The sequence below is a fragment of the Neophocaena asiaeorientalis genome, unplaced genomic scaffold (genome assembly GCF_003031525.2).
Source record: "Neophocaena asiaeorientalis asiaeorientalis breed wild unplaced genomic scaffold, Neophocaena_asiaeorientalis_V1.1 scaffold423, whole genome shotgun sequence".
In the NCBI taxonomy this organism is placed as follows: Eukaryota; Metazoa; Chordata; class Mammalia; order Artiodactyla; family Phocoenidae; genus Neophocaena; species Neophocaena asiaeorientalis.
The window spans coordinates 197,648-223,718 of record NW_020174133.1 but is presented as its reverse complement, the minus strand read 5'-3'; the positions used below and the strand labels follow the sequence as shown (position 1 = coordinate 223,718).

General features: G+C 44.0%; 1 protein-coding gene across 1 annotated transcript in view; it reads left to right on the top strand.

Annotated features, from left to right (window-relative positions):
* Window positions 1-26,071, top strand: part of SLC12A8 (solute carrier family 12 member 8) — a 132,794-nt gene that overhangs the window by 36,998 nt on the left and 69,725 nt on the right.

Below are 26,071 nucleotides of genomic sequence, written 5' to 3'. Positions count from 1 at the left end.
TTTTCCTTCAATTAGTTAGTGCTATTAAAAAAAAATTAATAGACTTCAGTTTTTAGAACAGTTTTAGGTTTATAGAAAATTAGCACAGAGTACAGAAGTCCCCATATCCTTTCTCTCTCCTTTCCCTACCCGTTTCCTCTATCAAACCTTGCATCAGTGTGATACATTTGTTACAATTGGTGAACCAATAGTAACACATTATTATTAACTAAAATTCATGGTTTAGATGAGGATTCATCCTTTGTGTTGTATAGTTCTATGGGTTTTGACAAATATATAATGATATGTATCCATCATTACGGTATCATAAAGAATAGTTTTAATGCCTTAAAAATTCCTGGGCTCCATATATTTCACCCCTGTCCCCTACCCCTAGTCCCGAACTCCAGGCAACCACTGATCTTTTTATTGCCTCTATAATTTTGCCTTTCCCAGAACGTCATATAGTTGAAATCATACAGCATAGAGCCTTTTCAGCCTGGCTCTTTTTCACTAAGCATTATGCAGTCAAGGTTTCTCCATGTCTTTTGTTTTGTTTTTGTGTGTGTGTATGCCTTGATAGCTCATATCTTTCTGTTACTGAGTAATATTCCATTGTGTAGGTGTACTACAGTTTGTTTTTGGTCCATTCACCTATTGAAGGACACTTTTGTTGCTTCCAGCTTTTAGCAATTATGAATAAGACTTCTATAAACATTTGTATGCAGGTTTTTAATGAAGATGTAACTTTTAAGCCCATTTGAATAAATACCTAGGAGCATGGTTGCTAGATCATATGATAAGACTATATTTGCCTTTGTAAGAAACTGCCAAACTGTCTTTCAAAGTAGCTGTACTGTTTTGCATTCCCATTAGCAACAAATGAGAGTTCCTGTTGCTCCACATCCTTGTCAGCGTTTGGTGGTGTCAGTTTCTTGGATCTTAGCCGTTCTGATAGGGGCATAGTGATATCTCATTGTTACTTTAATTTGTAATTCCCTAGGATATATGATATTGAGCATGTTTTCATATGCTTATTTGACATCTGTATATCATTTTGGGTGAGGTCCCATTTTTTAATTGGGTTGTCCTCTTATTGTTTGTTTTTGTTGTTTTTTTGCGGTACGCGGGCCTCTCACTGTTGTGGCCTCTCCTGTCGTTGCGGAGCACAGGCTCCGGACGCACAGGCTCAGCGGCCATGGCTCACAGGCCCAGCCGCTCCACGGCATATGGGATCTTCCCGGACCGGGGCACGAACCCGCGTCCCCTGCATCGGCAGGCGGACTCTCAACCACTGCGCCACCAGGGAAGCCCTGTCCTCTTATTGTTGAGTTTTAAGAAGTCTTTTTATATTTTGGATATAAGCCCTTTATCAGATATATGTTTTACAAATATTTTTCACAGTCTGTGGCTTGTCTTTTCATTCTTTTAGCAGAGCCTTTTACAGAGCAGAAGTTTCTAATTGTAATGAAGTCTAACATCAGTTTTTTTCTTTCTTGGATTATGCTCTTGCTGGTGTACCTAAAAACTCACTACTAAACCCCAAATCACCTAGATTTTCTTCTATGTTATCTTCTAGAAGGTTTATAATTTTGTGTTTTACATTTAGGTCTATGATCCATTTTGAGTTAATTTTTGTGGAAAATATACGGTGAATATCTAGTTTTTTTTTTTTTTTTTTTTTTTTTTTTGGCATGTGGATGTTCAGTCGTTCCAGCACCATTTGTTAAAAAGACTATCCTGTTTTCATTGAATTGCCTTTGCTCCTTTGTCAAAGATCAGTTACCTGTATTTGTGTGAGTCTATTTCTGGGCTCTTTGTTCTGTTTTATTGCTCTATTTATCTATTCTCCAGTACCACTCTTTTATGATTATTATAGCTTTATAGTGAGTCTTAGAGGTGGGTAGTGTCAGTCCTCCAACTTTGTCCTTTTTCACTAGTGTTATTTTTAAGGTCAGGAAAAAAAAGTTTTTGAAATACTTTTAAGTCTAACTTTATTCCTTTCCCTTTCCTTAAATATAAATGACTTTAAAGATCCAAACAATCTTAAATGTATAAAGTAAAAATGTAGGAAGTGAAAAAAAAAAACCCTCCATTTCCCCATTTCTACTCTCCAGAGGGAGATTGGTAGGTATTCATTGCTATTGCTTTTGAACAGATTACCCCCAAATTTAGTGGCACAGAACACAATAAACACTTATTATTTCTTGCCTTTTCTGTGGGCCAGGAATTTGGGTATAGCTTGGTCAATGGTTCTGGCTCAGGGTTTCTCGTGAGGTTCAGGGGCTGCGGACATATGAAGGCTTAACTGGAGCTGGTGGATCTGACTGGCAAGTTTTATTGGTTGTTGGCAGGAGGCTTCAGTTCCTCTCCATGTGGTCCTTTCCAGAGAGCTGCTTAAGTGTCCTCAAGTCATGGGGTGACGGGATTCCTCAAGAACAAATGAGAGAGTGAGAGCAAGAGAGGGAGGGAGGGAGGGAGGGGGAGAGAGAGAGAGAAAGAGAGAGAGAGAGAGAGAGAGAGAGAGAGAATGCGTTATCCTTTTTATGATCTAGCCTCAGAAATCACATAGCAGCACTTTTACCACAAGCTATTTGTTAGGAATGAGTTACTTAGGCCCTCATTCAAAGGGAAGGGATTTAGTTTCCACCTTTTGAATGGAGAAGTATCAAAGAATTTGCAGACACATTTCAAAACCACAACAGTTAATTTTAAAATCAGAAAACAAATTAAATACACTTGTCAAATTTTAGTTTTTCTTTTATTTCAAAGACAACATTAATGTTTTTATGTTGTAAAAAATTTTTTTTAATTTGAAATATAAAGTAAAAAGTGAAGGCTCTTTCCCCTTATTCCATTTTCGCACTGCCATCCCCAGAGGGAGATTGGTGGACATCTTTCCAGTCTATTTTCTATACATGTACAAGCACATACGCACATGTGCACATACATAAACGTGTAAACATAGTTCTTTGTAAAAATGTAATTCTACATTGTTTTGCTGCTTTCTCTCCCGACCAATAACGTATCATGGACATCCTGCAATATCGGTACCTTTAGGATTCCCTCATTTTTTTTTAATGCCTGCCTAGTCTTCCATATTCCATATAAAACATTAATTTATTGATGGATATTTAGGCTTTTCCAGTTTGTTGTTGTTACAAGTTGCTGACATGAATATCCTTGTACAAAATTTGAAGGATTGTTTCTGGAGGATCAAGGCTTATCAGTAGAACTCATAGGACATCGATCAAGCACATTTAAAATTTTTTTGGGTCCTACCAAATGGCCTTGAAATAATATTTTTCCACTCTGAACTCCCAGTAACCGTATGTAAGAGTTATTGATTCCCCAAACCCTTGACAGTATTGGATATGTTCAATCTTTTAAATTTCTGCCACGTGATGGGCACAAATGGTGATCTTTTTAAAAATTTGCTTTTCTTAAATCATTAATGAGGGTAATATTATTCATATTTTTATTGCCACTTGTATTTATTTTTCTTTGAATTGTCTGTACTCTTTCCCTATTTTTCCTTTAGGTTTTCTTACTTTTTAATGATTTATAGCTCTTCTACCTGAGCAATTAATTTAACATAAAACAGACATTTGTTTAGCTTTATATCAGTGCTAGACAATGTTTGTTATATATGTTGAAAAATTTTTCCTAACATGTCATTTGTTTTTTTAAAATTAATGTTTATATGTAGTAAAGTAATACGGATAGTAAAAATACTAATTTTTGAGTCATGTCGTGTACTCTGATTGCTTTCTTTTTGTATATTTTTCAGCTTTTCCTAAAATTAAATTTACTCCGTGTATTAGTTTCATAAAGCTGCTTTAACAAATTACCACAAACTTGGTGACTTAAAACAATAGAAATTTATTCCCTCACAGTTTTGGAGGCTCAGAGTCTGAAATCAAGGTGTTGGCAGGGCCGCACTCCCTTCAACGCCTGTGGAGAATGCTTCCTTGTCTCTTCTAGCTTCTGATGGCTCCAGGAGTTCCTTGGCTTGTGGCTGCATCACTCCAGTCTCTGCCTCTGTCTTCACATGGCCTTCTCCTCCTCTTAGCTCTCCTCTGTGTGTATCTTATAAGGAAAACTTGTCACTGGAAATGGGTCCAACTTGGATAATCCAGGATAATCTCATCTCAAGAGCCTTAATTATATCTGCATAGACCTTTTCTTCTTTCCATATAAGGTCACATTCACAGGTTCCCAGCATTAGGACGTGGGCATATCTTTTGGGGGGCCACCAGTCAATCCACTACATTCCATTTTTTCATTTGCTTTCTTTTCTAGGTGATTATCACTATTCTAAAAAATTCTCTGTAGAGCTTTCAAATACTTATAGGCATTTTCCTCAGTGCTCCCCATGTTATGTTTTCTCTTGGAGACTCCCTCCTCATTGTCCTTCTCCTGGATGGACAGTCTCGGGCCTGATCACAGCTGTTAATACTGGTACTTGCCTTCCCTGCTCCCTGGTGTTGGTCCCTGTTGTCTGGATCCCAGATCATCCTCTTCTGTCTACAATGGAATATGTCACTTTTCCACTTTCACATGTGATTGGTAGGAGATATAAAAATGTAGGCTGAAAATAATTTTCCCTTATGTAATATTGTGATTTATAATAAGATACGTATGTATTTGGTCTTCATCCGTTCCTGGCAGAGAGCTCCTAAAAACCTTAGAATTTCCAGTGATGAGAACTATAAGGTATCTTTTTTTATGTTAATGAGGTGACTTTTGGAAAGCACCTCAGGATGGGGGCTGGTTGCCAGTGGAGCCAACCTTGTGATCTGGGGGTTGGAACTTTCAGGTCCCCCCCTCTCCCACCTCAGGGGAGAGAAGAGTGGTTGGAGATTGAGTTCAAAGGCCAGTGACCAGTGATCTAATCAGTCGTGCCTGTGTAGCGAAGCCTCCGTAAAAACCTTAAAGGACTGGGTGTGAAGAGCTTCTGGGTTGGCAAACACATGGAGATGAGGAGACAGTGACTTTCAGAGAGAGCATGGAAGCTCCGTACCTTGCCCTGTGCGTCTCTTCCATCTGACTGTTCTTGAGTTATATCCCTTTGTAATAAACCGGTGATCTACTAAGAAACATGTTTCTCTGACTTCTGTGAGCCACTCTAGCAAATTAACTGAACCCAGGGAAGGGATCTTTGAAACCTCCAATAACTTGTGGGTCAGAAGCACAGATGACAGACAGCCTGGACTTGCAAGTGCCATCTGAAGGGGAGGGGACAGTCTTGTAGGATGGAGCCCTTAGTTGTGGGTTCTGATGCTGTCTCCAGGTAGATAGTGTCAGAATTAAGTTGAATTGTGGGATACCACGCTGAATTGCCAGAGGATTGCTTGCTGTGGGGAAATAAACATGAAGCATGAATTTTGAAGTCATTGTTGCTCTACCTTCTACCATTCAGCAGCATCTAGGAGTTTGGTGCCATTCTGATTTCTCCTCTTGGTAGGTAACCTGTTTCTTCTCCTCAAAGCGCTTAAGATCTTCCCTGTACCCTGAGATTTAAAATTGCATAATGAAATTTTTTATTAATTGGACCAGGCACTTTCCATTTGGAATTTTCAGTGATTTCTGCGACAGTTTCTTCTTTGTTTTCTCTGGCTTTGTTTTTTAAAATTTTCTTGAATTCTGGCTAGTTGGATGGATATTGGAGCACCTGGTTTGAACCTTCTGTTATCATTATATTTCTAATCTTTCTTCTATAGTTTATTCCTTTTTTTCCTCCCTACTTTATGGGAGAGTTCCTCACCTTTACTTAACAACCTTTTAACTGAATTTTTTGTTTTGGCTATCCTGAATTTCCAAGAGCTCTTTGTTGTTCTCTGTTAATTTTAAAATCATATCCTGTTCTTGTTTTATGGTTATAATATCTCCTTTCAACTCTTTCAACCTATAAATTATAGGGGTTTTATTTTCTTTTGAAATTTTGTTCTGCTCTCTGTATCACCTGTTTTTTTCCAGGCTTCTTTGTTTCTGTTAGATCCTGTTTTGTTTTCTGAGTTAATTGCTGCAAGCTTTCTCCAAAGCTCTCTTATAGTCCTTGGTCGTTCCTTCATTTTTAAGAAAGAGGCCCTGAAAGGCTGATTCGAAGTTCTACGTGCAGAGTGGGTGGCGGTTGGCAGGAGGGCATCACTGTGGGGTGATCCTGTGGCAAAGTGGACTCTTTCATCAGAAGTCTCCCAAATGTCAGTTTCTGTAGGTCTTTCCTCTGGTGCAGTTCATATTCTCCAGAAAGTTCTCCAGTCTCCTGCCAGGGGCACGCCTGGCTGCCACAGTCCTGAGAGCAGGGTGGAGGTGGGGGACAGTGCTGGGGGCCTCATGTTCAGGATGCACACTTTCCTTTAGTCTGGTGTTTTTCACCTGGCACGTCCTCCCCTCCACTCAAACCACTATGCCGTATCTCATCCTTACATCTCAAGCCTCTGTGTCATATCTCTTATATCATCTCCAAGCTTCCCCTGAGAGTGGATATTCTCATCACCTCCATTTCCTCACCTCCTGACTCCTTAGCCTGCAGGCAGGCAGCTCGGGGCCTCTTCCTTTCCTACCTCCTCGCCTGTTTCATCCAAAACACACATCATTGCACAAGGCTCTGTGGAGACACAGAGCTCCATTACTGTAAAAAGCTAAACAGCATGACGACTTAATTTAAACAAGGTACTGTCAAGCATTTGCTTGGCTTAAAGTTCCTACAATACCGTTTTCTTGGATTATATTTTCATTTATGTGAGATGAGTGTCATGCCAAAATGATTTTATTGCTGGAGAAGTCAGGCCGATAGAAAATACGTTTTAGAAAATAAAGTGACATGTGGCACATTTTGATTCTTTGTTCTACATTTAAAAATGAAATGGTGCATCTCCAAGCCTCACTTTTCGGCTCTCTAGGAAGACTGCTGCCTGGCCCAGCTCTTCAGTACCCTCCACTCCCATGCCCATGTTGTACACGCCGGTCTGCCTTGGCCACCTCCACTGGGGTGGCTTGCTGGGCAGTGCACAGCCGTGGCCAGCACGGCTTCCCTCGTGCTGAGCTGGCAGGTGGGAGCTGGTTCTGCTTGGTGAGGGAGGGGGCTTGTGCTTGCTTTTAAGAAGGCCAGGGCCACAGCTCAGGAGCTATAAAAGGAGTGGGTCCAACATGCCTGACTCTGCTGTCTGTGAAATTTCCCAAATCCAGAACCTCTCGATCCCCAAATCCAGAACCTTTGTGCTTTCTTATTCTTGACCCCTTTCGCACCATTGACAGCTGTCTCAGTCTATTCAGGCTGCTGTAACAAAGTACCGTAGACTGGGTGGCTTATAAATACCAGACATTTATTTCTCACAGTTTCAGAGATGGAAGTCCAAGGCACTGGCAGATTTGATGTGTGGTGCAGGCGTGCTTCCTGCTTCGTAGACAGCTGTCTTTTCACTGTGTCCTCGCATGGAGGAAGGGTGAGGAAGCCCTTTGGGGTCTCTTTTATAAGGGCACTGATCCCATTCATGAGGATTCCACCTTCGTGAACTAATCACCTCCCAGAGGCCTCGCCTCCTAATGCCATCACATTGAGGGTTAGGTTTCAACATGTGAATTTGGAGGTGGGGAGACACAGACCTTCAGTCTTCCTATTTCTTCTAGGACACAGCACTGTCTTGGCTCTTCTTTTAGTCTTCCTGTCCCCTGATGTGGGCAGGGGGCCCAGGGTCAGTCCTCTGCCGTCAGTACTTCTCTCTGTGCTCTCTCCTTCAGAGAGCCTTCCGCCATCAGTGACGCTCAGGTGCCTCTCACCTGCTTCTCCAGCTTCCTTGAACTCAGCTCCCGTAGCACCAGCTCCTAGTGGATCACTACCTGGATGTCTGAACGTCACCTTGAATTAGAGACAAGCAAGACTGAACTACGCAATTTCTTTCTCTTCCCTTTCTCCTCCTCACCCTCTCCCCCAACAAAAAACAATAAGCAAATAATTAGCTTATCTTCTGAATTTCCCCAAGCCTGGAAAGCTTGGTGTTAACTTTTATTTCTCTGTCTAGGTTAAATCCTCCTATCTTTTTCAATCCCACAGCTCTCACCTTAGATCAGCAGATGTCATTTCTTACGTGGGCCACTTAGATGATTTGCAAATCTAACTTGATCCCTCCAGAACTGTCCCACCATCTCCTATAGGCAACCAACATCTCCTATGTCCTGAAGCCAGATTACTTTTCCTAAAACAGTGCTTTGCTTATGTTGCTCCCCAGCTTAAACATCTCCAGTAGTTTTCTATGGACTATAGGACAAAACCCAAACCCGTTTGGTTTTCATTCAGTAGGCTTCATTATTTCATTCAATAAGTGCTAAATTACTTATTTGGTTGTATCTCCAGCTTGGCACCTCTCTGAACCCTCTTCTTCCCCAGAATATGTCTACTCACTGGTTTATAAATACATACGAATGCAGCTCTGTTTCTATTTCTGGAATTTTCTTTACCATGCTCTATTTAACCTAAGTTCTTGCTCTTGGGTGAAATAGTAGGGGAGAAGGTACAAACAGATGACATGGTCTAAAATCTAGGAGCCTCTGTGTGGCCTGAGCAATGTCAGATGTTCTGAGCCTCGGTTTTCTCATCGGTAAAAATGAGGATAAAAGTAATGTTTACATCTCCAGGTTACCTTCCTGCCCAGCTCAGTGGGTTGGCCAGGCCCGGGGAGTTCAGTTGAGGTAAGAGGCTGCAGCAGTCTGCTCAGACCTCCAGGGATGTTCATAAGGGCATTTGAGACTCTGGTTCCTCATTAAAATTTTTTAAACGTACTGATGAAGTACTTCAACTCTACAGGAAATAATATAACAGATACTTATCTATCCACACCCCAAACTTCATGGATAATATTTTGCCAGTTTTGCTTCAGATCTCTATAAAAAATAAAAATAAATGAAGCATTACAGACATAGTTTAAGCTGCACTTTTATCCACTCCCTCTTCTCCCCAGGCGACCTCTATCCTGAGGCTGATGTATGTCCTGCCAGTACATTTTAATTTTTCCACTGTATGTAGACAGCCACAGTTGATTTCTACTGTTGTTTAGTGTTTGTTACATACATTTAATCATACTGCATGGATCCTTTCATTTGATAAATATTTGAATGGTAGATGCATGAATTATCTTGTAGTTTGCTTTTCTCAGCCAACATGTTTTTGAGATTTATCCATGTTATGACATGTGTCATTTCATTTATTTTAATTGCTCACAGTGTCATGGGAGACTCAGACAAGTAAACTGTTACTGAGCAGTGGCAAGTAATATGACAGGGGTTTACACAGGGAACCTGGGAGCTTCTGGGGGTGGGGTGAGGCTCTCAACCCAGCCTGAGAGTCGGGAAAGGAGATTCCCTCCGAGCTGAGTGTTGAGGGGAGACAGGATTTAGCCAGCAGAAGAAGAGAAGGAAGCACATCTTGCAAGAAGGGCAGCTTATACAAACACCCAAGAGAGTTATATGTTATTAAACAGTGAGAGCGCTCAGGGTGTGAGGAGAGGCAGAACCAGCTCACAGAAGGCCTTGTCTGCCAAGCTAAGGGACTTGGGGTTTATCTATTTTTTCTTTTTCTTTTTTAAAATTTTTGGCTGCATTGGGTCTTCATTGCTGCACATGGGCTTTCTCTAATTGTGGCGAGCGGGAGCTACTCTTCGTTGCTGTGCGCGGGCTTCTCATTGTGATGGCTTCTCTTGTTGCGGAGCGCAAGCTCTAGGCACGCGGTCTTCAGTATTTCCAGCACGCGGGCTCAGTAGTTGTGGCTCACGGGCTCTAGAGCTCAGGCTCAGTAGTTGTGGTGCACGGGCTTAGTTGCTCCACGGCATGTGGGATCTTCCCGGACCAGGGCCCGAACCCATATCCCCTGCATTTGCAGGCGGATTCTTAACCACTGCGCCACCAGGCAAGCCCAAAATGTGTGTTCTTTACGCAAGAATACACCCCAGAAACTCTTCAGGTGACTGTTCCCTGTTCCACTCAGGGTGTAATGAACACATAAATGCTTTGGCTGTTCTCTGGAACTTGCTGTCGGCTTGCACTTGTGGCCACTGAGAAGAGACTTGGGACCTTCCTGGGAAGCACAGTGCCTGGCATTTAGCAGACGCTGAGTAAATATTTGTGCAGGAACGAGCACACTGAGTGCAAGATGGTGATGCCACACTGCAGCCTCTTCTGCCCCAGCATATGAAGATGGCTCGTCTGCGGACACCCTCACTCTGGAACATCTACCCCGGGGCCCCCTTTCCTGGGGCCCCATTCTCCTCCTGAGATGATGACAGTGGCCCAGCTGCCACCATGACCCTGTAGCATCATCCTCCCGTCTGGGCAGCTTCCCGAGCCTTCCTTGTGGGCTTCTCTCCCTCCATGTGCGAGGGCATCTCTGCAGGGCTGCGTGGCTTTGCTGGGAAGGGTTTTCCAGGCACCGCTGAGGAAGGCCTGCCTGGAGGGGCCCTGCAGTGCCCAGGATGGCCTCTGTGTGGAGTCGTGATTCTGGCTGTTTGTTTTCTGGCCTCTGAGGGCTGGGGAGCCTTGTCCCAGGGCAGCTCCCTCAGCCTTTCCTCTCCGCCCACAAAGGGACTAGGAGGAAACCTGGACTCCTTCATGCAGAATGGTTTGTGGAGTCCTGGCGTCTGCATTTTACTTATGAGGTGGTGCTGTATACACACCATCTCGTGTAACCCTCACAGGTGACCCTGTGAGGGAGGCTGGGCAGGCTTATTTTCTCCATCTCAGATGCAGGAACAGCGGCCCCGAGAGGTGAAGTAATTTCCAAGAACCCAGGCCTTGGTACCCAGCCCCTTTCCTGGTCCAGCAGAGAGGGAACAATGTCTTCTCAGCCCTGCTGATGAGCTCTTTAAATGAGGGCCCCGGCCTCTGTCCCTGAGGTTCTCGACCCTGCCTGCACATTAGAAGCGCCAGGGAAGCCTCACGGACAAAAAGAATCCCAGGCCTCACGCCAGACCAAGTGGATCAGCATCACTGGGGCGGGGCCTCTTGGTCTGTATCTTTCAAGTGTTCTAGATAATTCCATGTGCAGCCAGGGTTAAGAGCCCTGGTCACGTAGGCCTCTTTGACTCAGGCTCAGTGGAGTAAAAACCAAACATGATGGGCCAAGCACCTCACTGCTCAGGCTGGCAGAGTCCTGGAGACCAGGCTGAAGAACTCACTCTTAGCGCCTGAAGGCAAGGGCTTTCTCCTCTTTCCTCTTTGTTTCTCACTTGACCAGCACTCAGCCAAGGGCCATACATGTGGCAGAACCTGCTTATTTGTGTGTATGGATATAATGAGCGCCAGCTCTGTGTCAGATACTTCACACATACTATTCTATTTTATTCTTGAAACAGCCTAGTAATGTGGATGAGATGGTTATTCCCATTTTACAGACAAGGAAGTTGAAGTCCTGAGAGGTTATGCGACTTTCCTGAGATTGCAAAGTCAGTGGCTCAGCTAAACTATGAACCCAGAACTCTGGGCTCCAAAGTGCTATTCCATGGTGCTTCCAGATACTTCCTGGCTCTGGGCATACCCTCAGAGGAAGGTGGTGGAATTGTTCTCCTCCACCAAGAATTCTCTACTGCTCCCCTTCTCCTGCAGTTCAAGGGGGTCTGACACCCTGTCAACCTCTGTGGGCCCTCTCCTGCCTGCTCAGAACTATGAGAACTCAGGGCTTCCCTGGCGGCACAGTGGTTAAGAATCCACCTGCCAATGCAGGGGACACGGGTTCAAGCCCTGGTCTGGGAAGATCCCACATACCGTGGAGCAACTAAGCCCGTGCGCCACTACTACTGAGCCTGCGCTCTAGAGCCTGCGAGCCACAACTACTGAGCCCACGTGCCGCAACTACTGAAGCTGGTGTGCCTAGAGCCCGTGCTTTGCAACAAGAGAAGCCACTGCAGTGAGAAGCCCGCGCACCGCAACGAAGAGTAGCCCCTGCTCGCTGCAACTAGAGAAAGCCCGCGTGCAGCAACGAAGACACAACGCAGCCATAAATTAATTAATTAATTAATTAATTGATTGATTAATTAAAAAAAGAACTATGGGGGCTCAGAGCCTGCCGGGGAAGCAGGAGACTGTGGAGGTAGAGGACTGTGAGGCGAGTTCAGGAGCTGGAACTAGGTACTGCAGTGGCTAAAATGTGGTTCCCACATGACACCAGGGACAGAGGCAGCAGAAGCTAGCTGACCAGGACTGATTTCAAGGCAGGACGCTCACCTCTGATCCTCAGGCACCGCCCCTCTCCCTGGAGAGCTTGGGCTGAGGCTCATCTGGGAGCCCGGATGCTCAGCCCTCTGCCCTCCACATTGTCGGCCTCAGATGACCTGACCCTAGCATGGGTGGGAATTTCCGCCACTTTCTTAGGTGACTCCTTGGGAAGTTGTGTTAGTTCAGAAATGTATGAGGACCACAGGACTCCTGGTGGGGGTGTCAGACTGTCTACTGGAATTTGCGGCCATAGAGGAATGGGAAGCAGCAAGTAGCATTTTAAGCCCTTTGCTCCTGCTATCTTCTTTTTCTTACTCACCATCCCTTTCTGACTCCTTTTTTTTTCCTCCCTCATTTTCTCATTTCCTCCTCTGATCCCCTTCCTTCCTTCCCTCTACCTCTATCCATGGCTGGATCCTTGGAATGAGCTACAATATGGGGCTTTCTGGCCCAGCCTGGGGTCCTTATTACTGCCCTAATCTCCCTCTGTAAAACACAGATTTTGCCATCATGGATAGAAGTTAGTTACTGTCTAGTTAGTGACACTCTCTGTTGCAGACTGGTAATGAGCAGGCTTTTGGAGGATCCAGAATTGGGCAGTGTTGATGATTTAGTCTTGAAAAATGTATTCACCATGGGCAGCCTGCCAGTCTTCTGTGACAGGACATGTTCTTGGGACCGGAAAGCGGACCTGCATCTGGAAGCCCCAGCTTGTGCTAAGGGAAAAAGGTGAAACCTGGGAGAGGGGGCTGGGCAGGGTGATCTTCTGCCCACTCCCCTACCCAAGCCCTCTGTTTGCTTTGCTTGTCATGACATTGTCTCAGGGACCCTGCTGGTAGAATCTGCGCTGGGATTAAAGAGGCTTTCCTGGAGGCCCCCGAGGCATGCAAGGTGCCAGGGGCACCCCAAGTGGCAACACTAGGGCCCCTGAGATAGAGGTTCCTCTTAACCTGCTTTGTGCCCATGCCCCGGCTCAGGGCTTTACACCAGTGGTGCTCAATACGTGTGTTGGGTGAATGAATGAAAAATGAATCAGATGGGCTGACTGGGCAAGGGAAGGCTCTGGAACGTAACTGGAGGTGTGGAAAGTCCGGCCCCTTCATCTCTTTATCTGCAGTCTCCCCAGGCCTCCCTTCAGAGAGGCGCCGGCCTTCCTGTTTTGGCCGTGGTTCTCAGGTATTCTGTCTGCACAGGCTGCAGCTGGCGGGAGGAACCACAATGCCTGTGTGGAGGGCCCAGCCCGGGGCAGGGTCAGGTTCAAGTTCAGTCAGACGGTCTTGGGAAGGAGGAAGGAAGGAAGGGTTGCAGCCGAGAAAAAACTGTGGCTTTGAAAGTTTTCCTCCTGGATTTTTGTTTGCAGTGAGTAGAGATGCTTACTTAGGTAGACATTAAATACTTGACAAAAATGTGTGGATGAATTACTTGTAAAATCAAAGTGCAGGTCTCACCTACAGCGGGTCAGCAGGGTTAGTTCTGTCTGGGAATGCCTGCCTGCCTGCTGGAAGGACACCACAGCCTCCGGTAATAAGAGCTCTGTGTCCCTTAAAACCTTTTTTTATTTTTGTTTTTCAGAAAAGCACATGTGCTTCATATTACACATATCCCCTGAGTATGTGTGTCCAGATGGCTGGGACAGGAGTCTCCTGACCCGTTTTTTCCAACTGTGCAGGTTTGACAGCAAGACCAGGGATCTGGCGATGTTGGCCAGAAATTCCAGCAGGTCATCTGGAGTCTGGTTGGGGATTTGCTGATGTGAAACACACATGGACAGTCAGGTGCACAACAGATGAGTCAAAGAGCAGAGCCAACTTGACCTTGAACACGATCTTCCTTTGCTCCCGAGCCACACACCAAGCAAGGCAAATTTAGGGAGACCAGAATATGGGTTCCTATTTGTTACAAAACAGACAATTGTTTCTCATCAGGCTTTTCCAATTATAGCACATAGGATTGCAGTGACCTCATTTTTGACCAATGGCCAATGCATTCAACTGTCTGGTGGAATAATCTATTAACTGGGCACCTGCCAGTTGTCTGCAGTAGGAACTAGTTTAGGCATATGTTTTAAAAAGTGATAACATTGTTACAGGCCCTGCCTAGACATGGGGATGGAAGCCTGTGCAGGTCAGCACCAGCTCCAGAGTCAGTTTTGGACGATGGGTTGTGTTTTCAGAAGACTCACTGCCCTGTGACTGACCTCCCTTCCCCCCTGAACTAATTGTTTCATATTTAAGGGTAAACCAACATGCACTGAGAATTCCAGAACTCGGGAATGTTGAATGGTGTGCCTGATTCTGTGGGTGAGAAAACAGGCACAGAGAGGTTAACTGGCCTTGGCTGAGTCACACAGAGCTGCAGTTGGAACCCAGTTCTCCCAACTCCCAGTCCAGTGCTGTTTGCCCCGGACCGCACTGTGGCCCTGAGTCCTGTGTGTTTACAGGGAGTCATCTCTCACACCTGTGTGTTGGCTCTGCCGAGAGGAGGCCCTTCATGATGCCAGTTGGTGAAGGAGGCAGTGGTGCTGTTTGGACAGCCCACCTGCAAGTTAAGTCTGCCACTTTTACCACGTCTCAGTCCTGAGTGTGAGAAGGCTTAGACAAGTTGTTACAAACACCACCTGCTTCATCCAAACTTGCATCTGCAAGCAGGGGCGGATCAAAAGACAGTGATAGTTGTGGAACATCAAGAGGCCATGGGGAGAGGGACTGACCACAGCAAGGCCCAGCGCTTGTGGACCTTTGGATGGAAATAACTTCTTTTGTAGAAAGATGGTTGCCACACATAGTAAGACAGTTGCTTATCTATATGATAGTAATAATAATAGCAACTAGTCTTTATTGAGCACTTAGTATACGTCAAGCATTGTTTCATGTACTTCACATGTGTTGATTCATTTACTTCTTGCAACGAGAGGTAGGTAGTATGATTATTTCTGTTTTACAAATGGGGAAACTGAGGTTGCGATTGGTATCTTGCCTTAAGGTTACACCATTGGTAGAGTTGATAATCACTCCAGATAGTCTAGTTCCAGAGCCCAAACTCTTTCTTTTTAATGTTTGTTTGTTTATTTATTCATTTCTCTTTGTAGTTTGGCCACGCTGTGTGGCATGCGGGAAGGTTCCCTGACCAGGGATTGAACCCGGGCCTCTGTAGTGAAAGCGCCGAATCCTAACCACTAGGCCACCAGGGAACTCCCAGAGCCCAAACTCTTAATCAGTACATTGCACGCTTCTTGCAAGCCTAATGACCCTAGACCTGGGCCTTAAGCCAGAGATGGGGAACTTCTGGTCCTTAATTTAATCTGGTCTTCACATCAGTTTTAAGAGGTGATATAATTTATGCCTGAAATTGTGAAAATGCAAAGGAGATTCTCAAAGTCTTTACAGAAAGTATACCCAGATCTCACAGATGGACATATTACTTCATAAAGGTAAACAATTATGTTTTTCTCTGTGAAATGAAGTGCAGGACTTTACAGAGAAGGAACAAGGCGGGGGGTTACCCCTAAACAGGAGGGAAAACATTTCTGCTTCCAACATTTTCATTAGAATTAATCTCTTAAATTACTTTATTGTAAAACGTATCTTGCATATAGAAGAGTATGTAAAGACATATGTCCTGGTTAAAGACTAGGAAAATGTCGCCTAGTCCCAGGTTAAGAATCAGAAGATTGCTGGTCCCATAGGAGCTCCCTGTTCCTTCCTCCCCAAGTGCGTCTCTCTCCTTCCCCACCAGAAGTAATCACTATCTGACTTTAGGTGCCTGCCTTTCTCACGGTTGTAATATGTGTCAGGTACTAAATATCCAGAGGGATGCTTTAGAGGACTGAGCAGCTCTCTATTTAAATGTCTAAACTGATCATTGCCTTCCTCTAGCCTTCAGGAGTAGGTCAAAACAGAGCACTTCTGGGGGGTGAAGCAGCAGTCTGAGGAGGGGAGAGTAGCAACTTCATGGCCAAGTTCATGGTCAAGATGAGCCAAGCACAGCTAAGACTCTGAGATAAGTTCACCCCAGTGTTCTGTCCTCAGGTTAGAAACTAGGTGCAGCGGCTGTGGGGCTCTTGGTGATGACGGCTTTCAACATGTCCTTAGTCACATTGCTCCAGTCTGGGTGGTCACCCTCTACTCCTGTGCATAGCTGTCATCCCAGGATCTCCATTCATCCTCCTTTATCTCTCTTCTCTGTTGGAACTCCTGTTTCTGAATGCAGTGCCATCCTATGAGTCTGCTCTCTCATTTTGATAGCGGTCATCTTCAGTAACTTCTCGTGAATAAGCATATGGGAGATCAGTTGTTTGAGATTTTCTGTGTCTGAAAATTCTTTTTCCTCTGCTTATACTTGACTGATAGTTTGGCTGGGTATGAAATTCTAGGTTGAAAATTATTTTCTCTTAGATTTCTGATTGCTTATCTCCATGCTTCTAGTGTTGCTGCTTGAGTAGTCTAAAATCATTCTGATTCATAATCCTTTTTATGTAACTGTGAATTAGGAGGAAGTTCTTCTTGCCCCCAGTTTTCTGAAATTTCTAAATGATATGTTATTATGAGATTCTATTTATGTTATGCTGGGCACTTGGGGGGTCCTTTCTGATAAGGACATCTTTCAGTTCTAGGAGATCTTCTTGAATAATTTCAATGATGATTTTTTTCCCTGTATTTTCTGTTCTCTCTTTCTGGTACTTCTGCTATTTGGATTCTATGATTTTTTTCTCACCTATTTTTATCTTCACTTTCTGAGAGTTTCCCTCAGCTTGATCTGCCATTCTATCAGCTTCCTCATTTTGCTACCATGTTTTTACTAATCAAGACTTTTTTTAGCTTTCTGAATGTTACTTTTTATTGTTTTAATAACATCTTTTTGTTGTTATTTCATGGATGCAATATTTTCTCTTAGCTCTCAAAAGATTTATTGATATATTTTTAAAAAATCTCTGCATAGTTTCTACTTCCCCTAAGCTCCCTTTTCCTCTTTGTTTGGGTTTTAGCTTCTATAATAGAGGAATTTATCATATATCTGGTAGTTCTTGGCTTTCTGTTCATGATTAAAAGTTGGGGGGTAAAAAGCTGATTGGAAGTACTGAGCACACAGTTGAGTCCTGTCAATTTTGAGCTACATGAGATAGTTTGGATAGACTAGTTGTTGGGGACCCTTTCCTAGGTTCATACATTTATGTGCTTCTGGAATTGTTTTACTTTCTCCAGAGAGGAGCCTTCCAGTCTGGCTGAAGGATGTTTCTGGCTGCCCTTGTTGTGGGAGCTGAGTTGGGGGGACTGGGGGGGTCTCTGCTTCCAGTATTCTGTAAATATAGACTCAATTTCCCTCAGCTGGGCCTGGTACCCCCTGTCAAAGCCCTTGGCTTAACCTTTCCAGAGAATAAACCTCCAGACTTATGCAGGTTGGGGAGCACCAGGTGCCTCGTAGCATGAGTGACTTCTCAGAGTTCCCACCTTGGTCTTCCTTGTTTCAACCCACCAACTCTCAGTCCCATGTCCAGACACCTGGTACTGCCCATGCTGAGACCTTTGAGAACTGTGTGGTGTCAACCAGGTTGGTTCTTGCTTTCCCCTCTGCAGACTTGAGATTCCATTTTCTCAGGTCTGATCCTAGTTCCACTGCACCATCTACTTTTTAGCTTCCAAAACTTCGTTGCTGTTTTCTCTCTTCTTATGGATTTACATCCTTTAAAAAAAACAACAAAAAACGAAAAACCTTTACTGTCTGTAAGTGGGATTTGGGGAGAGAACAAAATTAGGTACATGTATTCAGTCTGCCATCCTACCCCAGAGGTCTGGTGCTCATATTTTTAAATGACAAATTGACTATATTTAAATTTTTTTTTTACTTAGAGAATTTTATTTACTTTTTTCCCCCTCTAAAAATTGGTATATTTTTCAGGTATAAAAGAATATTAGTATATCTTTTTGAGAAAGATCATTGTCTCTCTTGCTCTGGCAAACTTCCAAGTCCTGTGCTCAGGACTGTAATCACTGTGTATTATATCTATGATTCGAGGGACCACTTGTGAAAACCTGAATGATGCTTTTTTTTTTTTTTAGCTGTGATTCAGTTTATTTTCATGGGTAGGGATGGGAAAGGTGGTGAGGACTCTTAGGGGAAGGGGTTGGTCCCCCTTCTCATCATGGGTGAAGAGGGTCGTTTGTAGCTTCTCAAGTCCACAGGCATAAAAGTCCCACAACATCTTGAATCCCAGCTGGCCTGTGTGGTGAGCTCTTGACAGTCACTGCAGACGAGCAGGAGCACACTGAGATTTAGCATTTGACCCGCAGCCCTGCAATCTGCTTGCTGATTTGCAAGGGGAGTCTTTGTGGTTCCTCTTCAGTCCCATGTCTGCTGTCTCCGGCACCTGGTTTTCTCTCTCCTCTCTTTCTTCCTTCCTTTTTGGTTCTCTCTTTCACTCTCTCTGTTCATTCTCTGCATTTGTCATCCCTGCTAGTGTTGGAGGGTCTCCTGCAGAGGCGGGGGGTGGCTGTGGCTCACTGTGGGGACAAACTGAATGATGCTTTTTAAACAGAGGTGTTTTTTTTTTTTGAAGTCGCTTGGGCGATATTGTAGAAGAGATATGAAGAAGGTATTTTCTCTTGGTGGATTGCTACAATATGATTTGTAACCTGATGTTACAATAAATATTTGAATATACTTGTTATCTCCAGTACGTGTGACCTTATGGGTTGCTACTTCATCATAGCAGTCAGAAACTGTGACTTAGCATTGTGAAAACCCTCCCAAGTGACTGTGAGAGCTTTCCTCCTCTACTTTTGAGAGCTTGCAGGCTATAGAGAAACAAGTTTTAGGTTTTGCTCTAGGGAAAACAGTGACTCCGTGCTTGAAATATGCGGGAATAGTATCTAAGAAAAAGCTTGAGTTGTCTAAAGGGGATCCTATAATGGGCATCAGGGCTCACTAGGACTGAAAATAAGCAAAGAAACAATTTACTTAGAAATGAAACCTTAGGTTGAAATGGGAAACATGCACTTATTCCTGAGAAGATTTTTCACTGTCCATTTTATTTTTAAAAAAATTTTGTTGAAGTATAGTTGATTTACAATGTTGTGTTAATTTCTACTGAATAGCACAGTGATTCAGTTATACATATATGTATGTATTCTTTTTGATATTCTTTTCCATTACGGTTTGTCACAGGATGTTGAATATAGTTCCTCGTGCTGTACAGTAGGACCTTGTTGTTTATCCATTCGATATATAATAGTTTGCATCAGCTAATCCCAAACTCCCAGTCCTTCCCTCTTCCACCCTCCCTCCCCCATGGTAACCACAAGTCTGTTCTCCATGTCTGTGAGTCTGTTTCTGTTTCACAGATAAGTTCATCTGTGTCGCATTTTAGATTCCACATATAAGTGATATGTAGTATTTGTCTTTTTCTTTCTGACTTACTTCACTTAGTATAATAATCCCTAAGTCCGTCCATGTTGTTGCAAATGGCATTATTTCATTCTTTTTTATGGCTGAGTAGTATTCTATTGTGTGTGTGTATGTGTGTGTGTATATATATATATATATATATATATACACACACACACATATATATATACATATATATACACACAAACATATATATACATATATATATACACACCACACCTTCTTTATCCATTCATCTGTTGATGGATATTTAGGTTGTTTCCATGTATTGGCTACTGTGAATAGTGCTGCTATGAATCTTGGGGTGTATGTATCTTTTCAAATTATTGTTTTTTCTGGATATATGCCCAGGAGTGGAATTGCTGGATCATGTGGGAGTCCTATTTTTAGTTTTCTGAGGACCCTCCATACTGTTCTCCATAGTGGCTGCACCGATTTACATTCCCACCAACAGTGTAGGAGGGTTTTCTCTTCTCCACACCCTCTCCAGCATTTGTTATTTGTAGACTTTTTGATGATGGCCATTCTGACTGGTGTGCGATGGTACCTCATCGTAGTTTTGAATTGCATTTCTCTAGTAATTAGCGATGATGAGCATCTTTTCATATGCCTATTGGCCATCTGTCACCGTGCATTTTAAAGTTTTGTCTTGTTAACATTCTTTCTGTGATTCCTTCATTGCCACCTTGTTCTTCCTTTGCCCTTTGTCTCTTTATCTCTGTCTCTCATTGTCCCCACTCCACCTTTATTTCTCTCTCCGTCCCACTCTAATCAGTTAACCAAAAACTCTTCCTGAGTGTCACTGTGTGCAGACCCAATGCTAGAAGTTTAAGGTACACACAAGAATACGGCACAGTCTCTCCCCTAGCCAAATAATCACCATATGTTGGTTAAATGTTATAAAGGAAAATATACGCATCACGGTTGGAGGATAGTAGAAGCATGGTTTTCTCTGGGTGTTGTAGAGGTCTTCAGGGAGAAGGCGACATTTCGGTAGACCTTGGAGGCTGTGCAGGGGTTCGCCTAGTGGTAAATTGGGGAGGGTGATCCCAAGGAGAGGGAACAGCATAAGTGAAGACATAGAAGTGCGAAGTGCCTGAAAAATTTCAGAGAGTTCAAGAAGTTAGGTGTGCTGGAGCTTAGGATGCTGGGGCAGGGTGGGAGAGAGAGAGCCAGAAGGAAATAAGGCTCTTTCAGGTTCAAGGAAGAGTCATGTCTTGGGGTGATGGTGGTTGAATGTGAGAAGGCAGAGGGAAGCTCAGGAAACTCTCAGCAGCAGTGGAGTAGCCCCTGTGCATCCCAGTGCTTCCAAGATTAGCTTGTGCCACAGGCCTCGGTGACAAATGGAACATTAGCTTGTCTCTGTTGGGATTACAGCTGTAGTTGACAGGTACTGTCCCCTGCTGCCTCCTCTGAGGGTCTCCCCCTCCATTCTGGCAGAGAGGACCCTGGTTGGGCCGGTTCTCATGGGAAATCTCTTGGACAGTGGACTCGCTCAGGATCAGCCTCTGTGTGGTCATCTTTGGCTCAGGCTCCCAATTCTGTTTCAGAGATTGTGTCCAGGAAGTCAGAGGCATAGGGTACAAGGAGATCTTGGTGTGGAAATCAGTTCTCATGGCCCATATCCTTGAAAGACGTAAGCATGGAGGCATCAAGGGTTTCCTGGATTGTCCAGTACAGAGAGGCCAGGTTTATCCCATGGGCTAGGTGGAGCTAGCCAATCTGAAAACTGTTTCTTAAACAACAGTAATTAATTTTCTGACAGTTCTAAAGGCTAGGAGTCCAAGATCAAGATTCCAGCTGATTCAGCTCCTGATGAGGGACCCTCCCTGGCTTGCAGATGGTCACCTTATCTCTGTGTCCTCACGTGGCCTTTCCTCAGCGTATGTGAGTGTGTGTGTGTGTTTGTGTGTGCGTGCATGCACTTGCACACGTGTGGGTTGGGTAGGGAGAGAATGAGAGTGTGTGCACACTAGGTCTCTGGTGTCTTTTCTGATTAGGACACTAATCCCATATGATCAGGTCCCCACTCTTATGACCTCCCTTAACCTTCACCTTTGGAGATGGAGGCCCCGTCTCCAAATATAGCCACATTAGGGGTTAGGGATATGAATTTAGGGGGTGGGGTAGGGATACAAACATTCAGTCCGTAACAGCTGGTGTACTCTAAATTATAATTCTAATTTATTTTTATTGAGAATAACACATTTCATTTTAAGATATGAAGTATAAAGTCTATTTCTTTATAGTCTTTTTTTCTTTTTTTTACATAACTGAGCTCACACAATGTATAGTATTTTTAAAGTTAAAATTAATGTAGCAACATTCAGAAGTCCCAGATGGAATGTAATATAAACATAGGCTTCATGACTTATCTTGAGGATTTTCTTAGTCTTTATAGTTAGAAAAGCAAACAAATAAACAAAATAACCAGGGATAACTTAAAACTCCACATGAGTTTTAAAGATGCAGAAAACATAAAAGCTGAGAAAGGTCAATAGGTTTTTCTTTTAAGTGGGGAAGTTGCAGATCAGATTCTCTCTTCGGGAATCCTGCCTGGGGTTAGAGTGGGTGCAAACGGAGAGGGACTAAAGGCAGAGGGAGCCAGTCAGTGAAGTCTGCAGTCATTCAGACAAGAGAAAACACAGCCTGGACAGACGCAGTAGAGGTGGGGTAGAGATGAGGACCAGATGTAATTTGGGAAACAATTTCATGATCTCATTCTCTTGACTTGTTCCTAAATACCTCTTTATTTTTTCCATCTCCTCCCTCCTCACCCCACCCCCCACCCTGTGCTCAGGCTACCACCACCCTGAGGAACATACACACACTCCTTAAATGCAATCAAATGAAATTTCTTTTAACCAGTGAGACCGTTGATTGATTTTTCTCTTGTTAGTTTATGATCCAAAATAATAAACAAAGATCCTGCTGTAAATATTTGTCTGAGCCCCTCACCACCAGCTGTGTGAATGGACACACACATAAACCCACACAGGGCCACATGCACTGCTGACCCAGCCACCTGAAATACTCTGTACAAAGCACCCAGCACAGTGCCTGGCACACGAACCCAAACATTTCACTTCTTCCTGTAAGCCTTGGCCAGCCCCAGCCAGGATCCAGTGACGAAAGCCTGCTCACTCTGAGCTAAACTCATTTGCATGGCTACGCTTTGTATTTTTAGTCTTTCTCACACGTACGCTCTCCCATTGGACAGCGGGCTCCCTAATTAGCTCACCCACATGCACCATGAGAGCATGACTAGACACCCTGGGCTGAGGTCTCCGCTTGCCCCCAGGCCTAGATTATCACTCTATGTGGCCATCATTTGCATGTGAAAATAGCATCTGCCTCACAAGTCTGGCCCAAACAACAGTTCCTTTCACCCTGAACACAGAGTCTAGAGATGTGAAGGGGAGGATTTCCCATTTCTCCAAGAATTTGTGTCCTTTCCTGAAAAATTGAAAATATTGGGTTATGAAGGTTTTTTGCTTTATTTTTCTTGCACGAGTAAGCCTAATGATTAAGAAAAGTGGTTCAGCTCTCAGTACTTTCACACTTCTTTCTTTTTTTTTAACATCTTTATTGGAGTATAATTGCTTTACAATGGTGTGTTAATTTCTGCTTTATAACAAAGTGAATCGGCTATACATATACACATATCTCCTCCCTCTTGCGTCTCCCTCCCACCCCTCTAGGTGGTCACAAAGCACCAAGCTGATCTCCCTGTGCTATGCGGCTGCTTCCCACTAGCTAGCTATTCTACATTGGGTAGTATATATAAGTCCATGCCACTCTCTCACTTTGTCCCAGCTCACCCTTCCCCCTCCCTGTGTCCTCAAGTCCATTCTCTACATCTGTGTCTTTGTTCCTGTCCTGCCCCTAGGTTCTTCAGAACCATTTTTTTTTGTTTTTTTTCTTAGATTCCATATATATGTGTTAGCATACAGTATTTGTCTTTCTCTTTCTGACTTACTTCACTCTGTATGACAGACTCTAGGTCCATCCACCTCCTACAAATAACTCAATTTCCTTTCTTTTTATGGCTGAGGAATATTCCATTGTATATATGTGCCACATCTTCTTTATCCATTCATCTGTCGATGGACACTTAGGTGGCTTCCATATCCTGGCTATTGTAAATAGAGCTGCAGTGAACATTGTGGTACATGACTCTTTTCACACTTATTTCTAATAGGCCATCAGATTTTTACGTCTGCATCAGTTGGTGCATTAGAAATCTTGCCATGCCCTTGTTCAGACATTCTTTATCAAATGGCCCAGATATGGTTAATACTTTTTGAAACACTAAGAATATTTCTGCTTGTACGTAGAGAAAAAAGTGAAGTGAAATAATTTATTAAGAAGAGAAAAAAGTTGTGGGTCAATTCACATGGATACAGATTTCTTGAATATAAGATCTGAAGACGGCATAGTGACCAAGGAAGGTCATGTTTACTGAGCGCCCTCTATGTGCCAGGCACAGTACTGAGCATTTTACACCTCACTTTATTCTGACAGTATCTGTGGCGTCCATGTGCTATTATTGTCCCTACCATAAAGATGAGAAAACTGAGGCTCAGAGAGGTTATCTTGCCTGTCACACAGCTAGTAAGCCATGGAGCCAGGATTTGCACCCTGGCGGCTGACCTCAGGGTCCATGTCCTTTGTAACCATCAAGCTCACACTGCTCCTAGCCACGCTAATGACTGAATAAGGGAACAAGCGGTACACTTAGGGCGTGATATTTAACATGCCTTTTGAGACGTTGCTAAATAGGAAAGTGAAAGGACTACTATAGTTACAGTGTTTTGCATTGGGAGAGATGAAGCCAGGGCCTCTCAACCACTGTCTGTGGGACTCTGGGCCAGGACCCTACCATCTGTGGGTCTCAGTCGCCTCATAATAAAACTTGGTTTTAGATTCATCATTTATTAGAAGTCAGTGGGCTGTGGGTCCTTCCAGGATCTAACCCCTCATCTGTTGGTGTGCAGAGTAGGTGCCATGAAAGGACACTGGCCGAGAGCAGCCAACTCCACCAGGGATGGGGTAGGAGGGCGTTTACCTTTGTTTCCTCACCTGTGAGACGAGGAGGCTTCTTCTAGCTCCTGAGGCTGGCGTTTCCAGTCATATCCATCTCATAACTGAGGGCAGGACTTTGTATGACACCGCCTGCCTAACTCCTCGTGCTTCTCTTGTGCCTCCCAGCACGCGAAACATGCCCTAAGTAGAAAAGTACAAGAAGGTGCTAAAAGGTAGAGAGGAGAATCTCCTTGTGGGCTGTCCTTTGATGTCTCTGAAAATAACAAGACAAAACTTCGGAAACAGCAGAAGTGCTGGTGGAAGATGAGAGGATGTGGTAGGCAGCTTCAAGAAACCCTCTCTACTTTGTATTCTGAGGGTGTCCAGAGCTGCTGGGAAATACCGAGATCATTGTTTTAAGCTGTGGTAGCCTCCAGGATGGGAATCGCATCTTACTGCCTTTCTCCCAGTGTCTTAGAGAGTACCTGGCGTGTGGCTGGCTCTCAATTACGCTTTGTTGAATGACTGACTGGGAAAGGAATTAGAGAGAGCAGGCGCCAGTAAGGCAGGGGAACGCAGTCCTAGAAAATGCTGATCAGAAGTGGGATAGGCGTTGTAGGAGCACAGTCGGCAAAGAAGTGGGGATGGGGGTAAGAATAGCACCTGCTGGAGGGGCTGGCCCACCGGGCACACACGTCTTCCTGCCTCCCTTTTTATCCTCCTTCCATCCACCCATCCACCCAACCAGCAGTTCCCAAAGCCCGCGGGGTACCAGGAGCTGGGCTCCAGGATCTAGTGGAGGATAAAATGCATGTGGTCCCTGTCCTAATGCAACATGGCGATGACTAGGGAAGATCACTGCTGACAATGCGTGCTTTAAGATTAGTGGCACCAGAATGCAGGCTCCTTACCAGCTGTGTGACTGTAGGCAACTCACAGACTCTGAGTTCTCTCATCTGTAAAATGGGATGGGTGTTTTTAAGGATTATAAATCATAGTACATGTCAATTGTGGGGTTTTTTTCTTTGAGTTTGTGTATTGGGGGCAGGGGCAGGGGTGGGGTTTCTCTTTCTGCCCCCGAGCTGCTTTCCAGAAAATGAACACTTACTGAACATCATAGAGAATAACTCTTCAGTTTTATTATTTTGACAATGATTTCTTCTGCTAAACTACTTCCTGCTCCTCTTAAACTGGCAGAAGCCAAAATGTGAGATTTCTTAAGGTACAATATATCCCAATTGCAAGAAATCATTAGAAACATTCAAAAGTAAATAAAATAATAAACCGGAACAGTAAATCTGTAATTACTGTCCAAATGAGCACCATTTTAAACTTAAATCTGCCAGATGTGGTTGTTATATGAGTAGTTACGCACGGCACACCCTTAAGTTCCTGCAGTCAGAGAGGAGGTGGAGTTAGGGCCTAAAATAGGCTAATAATTGCACCAGACAAGCCCTATATA